This window comes from Gigantopelta aegis, chromosome 3, assembly GCF_016097555.1.
Source record: "Gigantopelta aegis isolate Gae_Host chromosome 3, Gae_host_genome, whole genome shotgun sequence".
Lineage (NCBI taxonomy): Eukaryota > Metazoa > Mollusca > Gastropoda > Neomphalida > Peltospiridae > Gigantopelta > Gigantopelta aegis.
In genome coordinates, this window is record NC_054701.1 from 80,174,080 (window position 1) to 80,182,880 (window position 8,801).

An 8,801-nucleotide genomic window follows, 5' to 3' on the forward strand; every position below is an offset into this window, starting at 1 on the left:
GTCCGAGTGAAGGGCTCCTTGTAGCTGGTACTTCCCTTGTCCAGTTGGAAGTTGGCGCCAATGATCTTCTCTCCAAGGGCCCTTGATTAGAGCGCTGTCGGTAAAGTCGCCGTAGACTGCTCCTCGGTATTTAGCTGGCAGCTTGTCGCAGACGAGAGTCCAATCGGGTTGGTCGGATGTCTTTGGTATGGTGGCCGCAGACACCTTCCTCCTCTTGGACTCCCGCTGGACCGCCGCTGGAACCGCAACAACTTCCGGAGGCGCTGATGAGCTGGCTGGGGGGGTCACTAATGACCACATGTCCCGTCTCCATCTGCGTTGGTACGTCTACAGGAGGGACCGCCACTGTCATTGGAGCTGACAGCTTTGGCCCCTCCTGGGCCGCTCCTGGCGAGTGCTTCGGTCGAGTAGCTGGGGGCGACAACGCAGAATGAACCGCCCCCGGTGGTTTAGCCACCGGGTTTGGATCACCCTGCACCGCCCCTGTCGGTCTCGTCCTCCGTTTCGGAACAGGAGGGGCCGCCCCTGGCGGTTGAGCCGCCAAGTTAGGTCCCCCTTGGGTAGTCTTAGGTCGCCTCCTCCGTCTTCTGCTAGGTGAACGTCGCTTCTTGTCCACGCCGTAGATTAGCGTGACAGTCGCTGAGTCGCCGTCGTGTTCTATGCGATACTTGGACAAAGGCCCAAGCGTACGCAACACAGCCCCCTAGGGTGGGGGGGGGGGGGGGGGGGGGGTGGGGGGGTGGGGTGGGGGGGGGGGGGGGGGGGGTGGGGGGGGGGGGGGGGGGGGGGGGGGGGGGGGGGGGGGATAGAAATCACCACGTTCTCGGAATACAACCGCATCGTTCGAGAGTCAGACTTAAATGCAATAATTTAATGTTATTTTTTTGGAACGTAGATATTATACTTTGAACTACATTCTCGTAAAAAACCTCTAAACATCCTAGAAAAAATACTGCCAACTAATTTCTGTGTTTTCATTATTTGTCTCATAGTAAAAATAGATAAATTTATTGAACGATCCATACGGGATCATACTTATCACGTTCATCTTTTGCACAGTGTCTGCTAATAAAGGTTTTGTTTACCCCTGCGCGTGCTGTAACCTCACCGTGGTGCAGGGGTGTAACATTCTCTTTGAGAATGGCCAATACAGCACACATCCCCTTGTTTTCTTCGAGATACAATTGAAATTTTGAGTGAAAGTCAGTATCTATCTGTGATATTTGTATTTTTGCACAGTTCTTTACACTGTTTTTATTTAAATCTTGAATTCTTATATTGATGTTGGTCATCACTTTATTTGTTTGCATTACCATAGTTTGACACCCAATAGCCGATGTTTTTTTTCGTGCTGGGGTGTCGTTAAACATTCATTCATTCATTCACTGGCTGCTGTTTGTTTGTAGACTTTTACCAAGGATTTTGTTTGGAAAACCACTGTTTACGTCAAGTAGCAGCACATTACACATTTTAATATGTTCGAACGAATTATGCAACGAGTAATGTGTAGTTAGTTATGATGAATGTTAAAACAGCAAATACGAAACTTGTAGTCACGATAATATACCCCTAAGGTTTCTTCTCATTAGGACTGTAACTTGTATCAGTGGACCAATTGACCCCTTTAATAAATAAATTAGTGGTATGCCGTTATAAATGCTATGGCTATTTCATTGACCACTATGTCTTAACCATAACGTTGTTTTTTGTAGTAGCCCACTAGACTACCAGAGGTAAGCTCAGCCAGCCGATTGTCGCTTACGCATGCAAGACTGGGTTTTTTACGCTACATATTTAAAGAATGACCACAGCCGCGAACTAGTCAAAATAGTTTGGAAACGTTTAGCGAAAAACCTTTGCTAGACTGGTATATGCGTTTCACATTATAGCGAACGACCACATCGGAAACCAGTCAAATAGTTCGCGAACGTTTATCGCTCGTCATAGCTGAATACAAGACTGGTTATACTATTCTGGCAGCCCTTAGTAAAAAGTGGTATCCCTATTAATTCAGTTTAAGAAAAAGAAGAAAAAAAAGAGTTAAAACTTTGAAACGCCATTAAATATAATAGGCGTGCAGATTGAGGCTCAATTTGGGGGTCAAGTGGCAACTGCCGTACTACCAGCTAATTTTGGTATTTCTTGATAATATATGTCCTGACTATCTCACAGGTGAAAATTACCCAGAATTCCTGTTGGGGAACATTATCAAATGACGTCATTAAAATGGCGATCGTATTTAGTAACAAGAACGATATAACGATAATATTTTATAAAACTATTAGAACATATCACATTTTAATGAACATTGTAGTGAATAATACTCGAGGAATTGTTCGAAAATTTGAATGTCATTGTGTGATTAGTGTCAATGTTATCCGAGTTTAATATTAATACGAGTTAAAATAGTACCGGAATATACCTTGCTTCACGTCATAATTAATCAGTCACAAGGCATGTTAAACAAATGCAAAACAAATTAGAGACATCTTATTTAATATACTAGTTAATATAATTAAACACTTTACCTATTTTACTATCATTACTAACAGACCGAAACAAATAGAAACTTGGTTGTGTAATTTTAAGTAAATCCATTTATTAAGCACCCAAACGTCTCAAGGAAAGATTGTACAGACGTGTCCGTTATTATGCAGGCAATTGTGTGATCTTATCTTTTAGATCAATTGCAATGGAGACGTAGACGTAATGGGATAACACCCACTTAACTTACTGCAGATCTTGGAGGTTACAGGTAGAACGGCTGTCTTTATCAAAAGTCCAACCTCACCCCTCTAGAGTGGATGCATTTTGGTAACTGTTCACTGGTGAGCCATAATTCATCTTCGTAGGCAACCTGTTTTGAGTGCTACAGTCGGGCATCCTGGTGTAAAGGAAATGGTTTCCATTATGTTCCCCTTGCTTCGTCGACAATTTTCAGGTCGCTGAATTTATCATACAAGATAACTGTAATGCGTTTCAGTAGCTGGAGGTATGGACCATCTGTATCTGCTTTGGTGTAAGAGTTGAGCGACATATTGGTAAAGATACAGGTCACATTAATGTAGCTGTTCCATGCACACCAGACTGGCCATCTAGTTTTTTTCCGAGGAAAGCAAAGTAGTGTAACATCCTCTGAAGATGTTTGATGAGCAGCAAGGCCAGGGATTTCACTTTTGCCAGGATTCCTGCTTCCTTGAATACCCTTTCTTTGCTTTTCTCCCGTGGATGCTTTGATTACTGTTCATGATGTATGTGTCCTATACCAACACAAGGAGGTCGATATCGGGTGCAATTATGGGTTTCTCCCGAATGTTTGACCCGACATGGGGAATGATTATTCGACAAACACTGTAGGATTCGTGTATTTTGGGCTCGAGTGATACTGAGATAGCTCATCTGACAGAGAACACGGGACATGGCACTGTCAATAGTCCCATACCGAAATAGAAGTACTGTGGTTTCACCATTCATCTTATCATCACCCATATAATTATGTTTATGTCAAAACAAACAAGAAAAAAGAAAAATATGACAGCATGAAATATTAGGTTACTGGTAAAAACAAGGTTCTATGAAACTGGACTGACATTTTACGTGATCTAACCAACACAGAGGAACTATTTTTATTATCCACGTGGTTCAACATAACCGAGTTAATAATAATCATAAGAAGCACACATGTAATAACAAGTGTAATGCCGTAATTTTTGGATCTTCTATATCAATTAACCATTTAAATCTATACCCATGTTTGGGACCGGCCTCGGTGGCGTCGTGGCAGGCCATCGGTCTACAGGCTGGTAGGTACTGGGTTCGGATCCCAGTCGAGGCATGGGATTTGTAATCGAGATACCGACTCCAAACCCTGAGTGAGTGCTCCGCAAGGCTCAATGGGTGGGTGTAAACCACTTGCACCGACCAGTGATCCATAACTGGTTCAACAAAGGCCATGGTTTGTGCTATCCTGCCTGTGGGAAGCGCAAATAAAAGATCCCTTGCTGCCTGTCGTAAAAAGAGTAGCCTATGTGGCGACAGCGGGTTTCCTCTAAAAACAGTGTCAGAATGACCATATGTTTGACGTCCAATAGCCGATGATAAGATAAAAAATCAATGTGCTCTAGCGGCGTCGTTAAATAAAACAAACTTTATACCCATGTTTGGCAGTTTTATTTTTGATAATTCTCCATAATGTTGCTGATATGTTAGATGGCTTTGCGATAATCACTGAGAGTCAAAACTGAGCGTCCAGGGCCCATATTTTTGAAGCTGTCTTAGCGCTACGAAATTGTAAAACCATTGTAGGCTGTGACGTCACCACAGGACATGTTATTGTGACGTCATATCTTACGATGGTTTTACAATTTAATAGCGCTGAGAGAGCTTCGAAAAATGTATCCTCTGGTTTCTATCTTAAAGTAGTAGGTGGGTTTTTTTCTGAGACTCGATAAGTCTCTTTAAACTTTTAAAGGGTTATGTCCTGAATTTCCTGCTTTGTAAAATGTTTCCGACTAATACAATCTTTTAACGTCTAAAAATACGCATTCAATATATTTTCTTGTTTAGAATATCAGTGTCTGTATATTAAATGTTTCTGATCGTCTTAATATTTGTAAGAAGCCCAAACTGGATTTTGTCTTCCGAAATGTGTTTGTTTTTTAGGAAATAAAATATAATTTAACCTAGTGCAAATACTAGAACAATCAGAAACACGTTTAACATACAACTACTAATATTTTATGCAGCAAAATATATTTGATATGTATTACAATCGTTAAAACATCTCTGTTAGTCGATAATATCTTAAAAATTGCAGCAAACTCGGGACTGTCCCTTTAACCGTATTTGTTCAATAGTTTAGTGATTACCAACTCTCCATATTTCTAAAGATTATAATAGTACTTTAAAAAAATAACCATGTTAGTGATATTTTAGTAGGCTTTGCAATAATCATTGAGGTTCAAAACTTAGCTTCCAGGTCCCAATATTTTCGAAGTTCTCTTAGCGCAACGAAATTGTAAAACCATCGTAGACTTTGACGTCACCATAGCACAGGTCATTGTGACGTCATATCTTATGACGGTTTTTACGATTTAGTAGCGCTATGAAAGCTTAAAAAATATGGCATCTGGTTTCTATCTTAAAGAGACATACCGTTGTTTTGAAACACTAAGGCATATTTTGGACTATTAGAGCCGTTTTTGATAACTGAAATCATGCTTTACTTAGATTTTATGGTTCAGATTATCAATTTCCGTATATTCGAAGTGTTTTTGGTCATCCTGGTGTTTTTAATATCAAAAAATGGATTTCTTACATTTTTAAAAACGCACGTGCGTCTGAGAAATAAAAGTTATGGAGTCAAGTTTTAGTCTATTTTTAGAGGGTATTTCACCATTTCAAAATCACAGACTCATGTTTCACTCAATTGTAACTTTATCCAAATGTGTTACAGGTTTGTAGATTAATTAACTTAGTGTTAATTTTTAACGGGTTGAAACTAGGGTATGTCCCTTTAAAGTTGTAAGGTTCTTTTTCTAAGCCTCGACAAGTCTCTTTAAACATTTAACTGTATTTGTTTAATAGTTTAGTGATTACCAAATCTCCATATTTCTAAAGAACTATTAACAAGGCGTAAGTGTCTATAGATAAGTTTAAATTTCTAGTTATAATTTTGTTTAACCTGTGCTATGAATATCTGTTTTGCTTGGTTAGAACGAATTGATTGTTAAGTCACGATTTTCTCCCCTATATAGCATTAATAAATTTTAATGTATATAACGAACTATGTATAGCGAATTAACTGTTAAAACGAACCAATTTTTTGGTCAAATTGTGAATTTCAGTGTAAATTAGTACATATACAGCGAACCGATCATAATTGTTTTGTATCTTATTTGTATCTTATCAGTCAGTAGCATTAACGGCAATGCAGTAAACATTACTATACTGATAAGATCAGTTAGATAACGTCCACGTGTATTTACGTAGTCGATTGGCATCAATTAAGGGAGTAATGTATTGAACAATTAACGGTATGTTTTCACTTTACTGTTCACTTGTTTAAGTCCCCATTGCTTCCTTAACATTTTGCCTGTATCCAACAAGAAGAATGACACCTTCCAAAAGAAGTAAGTGACAGACGTAAGTTGATACTTCCATACAGAAAAGAGGCTATATTTGAGGGGAAACGCGCAGTGTTGAACAGAGATAAGTTGTATATTGACGGTGTTCAATTTCACATTCCAGCACGTTCCACGTGCAGTAGTGGGCCTGTCACAGATGTAAACAAGCATACGTCACCGAGCGACTAGGACAGATCGGAGAATGTAAACAGAACTGAAAAAGGGTCGCCTTTTAAAATTTTGTCATGGAACATTCACGGTGGTTTAGCTGAAAAGTTAAACTCTGTTGATTTTTAAAACTTTATAACTACTTATGACATAATTCTTCTTTTAGAATGTTGGATTGATAATGACTTTTATTTTGATATTGCTGGGTATGAGTGTGTAGCTTTCCCAGTTAGAAAAAGGAAATGTGCACAAGGTGGTGGTATGTTTATTATGTATAAATCTAAATTTAAGTCGTGTATATCTATAGTTGATAACTGTTTTGATAGTATTGTGTGGATTAAGCTTGATAAGAAATTTAACAAATTTAACCAGGTTATTTACTTAGCTGCGATATATGTAGCACCGCAGAATTCTTCTTATTATAAATTGTATAATTGTGATTTGTTTATAGAATTACAGGTCCTGATTGAGCACTACTCAAGTTTAGGGGATGTTTTAGTAATTGAGGATTTTAATAGCAGAACTGCAGATAGGGAGGATTTTATTAGATCTGATGAAAGCCTACTTAATCATGTTAGTAATGCAACTGAGTATATTAGTGACGGGCAAGTGGATCGAAGGGTTAATCCAGATAAGGGCCAGAATAATTATGGTTCCAAACTCATAAATTTATGTAAGGCTACCGGTTTACGTATTGTTAATGGTAGGCATTCTGGGGGTCTAGCAAATGATTTTACATTTCACAGCCAACAGGGTCTAAGTGTTGTCGATTATTTATTAACAACAACTAAAAGGTTTACCTTGCTAGAAGAATTTGTTGTTTGTGACTTTAACCAATATTCTGACCATGTCTCGTTTTCATTTAACAATGTATTAGATCCACTTACACAGTTAGTTACAACGGTGGATCGGGAGGGGGTTAAATATGGAAATGTAGGTGGAACAATGATCATAAAGAACAATACAAGGAAGCTATTAGGGTGAACATAGATCGTTTACAAAGATGTATCATAAATGTCGATGTTGATTCACATTTAGGAATAGACAATATGGTTAACAATTTTACAAGTGCTTTACATGATATTACAGACCACTTCTTTAAATGTGATACTGTGTATAATGGGGTCAAGTCAGGTTTCAGTAATAACACCAGTAGCAGGATAAACAATAGATGTGACAAACCATGGTTCATTACAGTGTAGACAGTTGTACAAGACCTACCTGGGGGCATTACGAACTTTCAACTCTGACAAATCACCTGAAAATAATAATTACTTACATTTCTGTAAAAGTAAATATAAAAAATTAGAAAGACAACTCAAACGAAAATATCATCAGTGGCAGGGAAATCATTTTGAATACTTAAGAAAGTATAACCCTAAAATTTTTTGTCATAATTTAAAAAAAAACAACCAAATGGAGCCTTGAGTGAATTTTATAATCATTTTAAAGAAGTGGTCCAAACTGACAATAACATTAGTGAGACAGTAGATGATGAGGATTTTACAAAATATGATTGTACGAACAGTTAGATTGTGACATTACTGACTCTGAATTAGTAGTAGCAATATCACATTTGAAGCGAAATAAAGAGTCCAGGACTGGATGGCATTTTAAATGAATTTCTTATTGAATACAAATAATTTTTGTTTCCTATTATCAAAGATATGTTTAACATTATTTTAAATGCAGGCATTTTCCCTGCTGCTTGGAGTGATGCAGTTATTGTGCCCATTTTTAAAAAGGGGAATACCGCCGATCCCAATAATTACAGGGGTATCAGTTTACTTAGTGCTCTCGGTAAATTATTTACTTCTATACTTAATAAAAAGACTGTTAGACTGGTCGGGGGAATTTGACAAAATCAGTGACGCCCAGTTTGGATTTCGTAGAGGTATGAGAACAGCAGATGCAGTTTTTAGTTTATCTTCCATTATCACAAAAGCCCTTGCGGATAGAGCTGGACTTTATTGCTGTTTTATTGATTATAAAAAAGCATTTGATTCTGTAAATAGAACAAACCTATGGTTTAAGCTGTCCAGAATCGGAATTCTTTAATATTATTAAAAATATGTATAAATCTGTCAAATCCTGTGTTAGTATAGGGGGAGTTAATTCTCATTTCTTTAATAATGATATGGGTCTAATGCAGGGTGAAATTTTAGCACCGATTTTGTATTCTTTTTATGTAAATGATATAGAAAATGCATTCATTGATAACATGTGTCCGGATTATGAGCTAAAGGAACTAAGTCTATTTTTATTGCTATACGCTGATGATATGGTGATTTTTAAAAAAACTGCTGAAGGTCTTCAGAAAATGTTAAACACTTTATATTACTATAATATAAAATGGGGTTTGTGTCTTAATGTTGAAAAAACTAAAATAATAGTTTTCAGAAAGGGTGGGTGCCGATATGATTATGAAAAATGGTATTATAATGATTTGTTACTCGAGGCTGTAGACCAGTTTACTTACTTCAGATTAGGTCTTAATTATAATGGTAA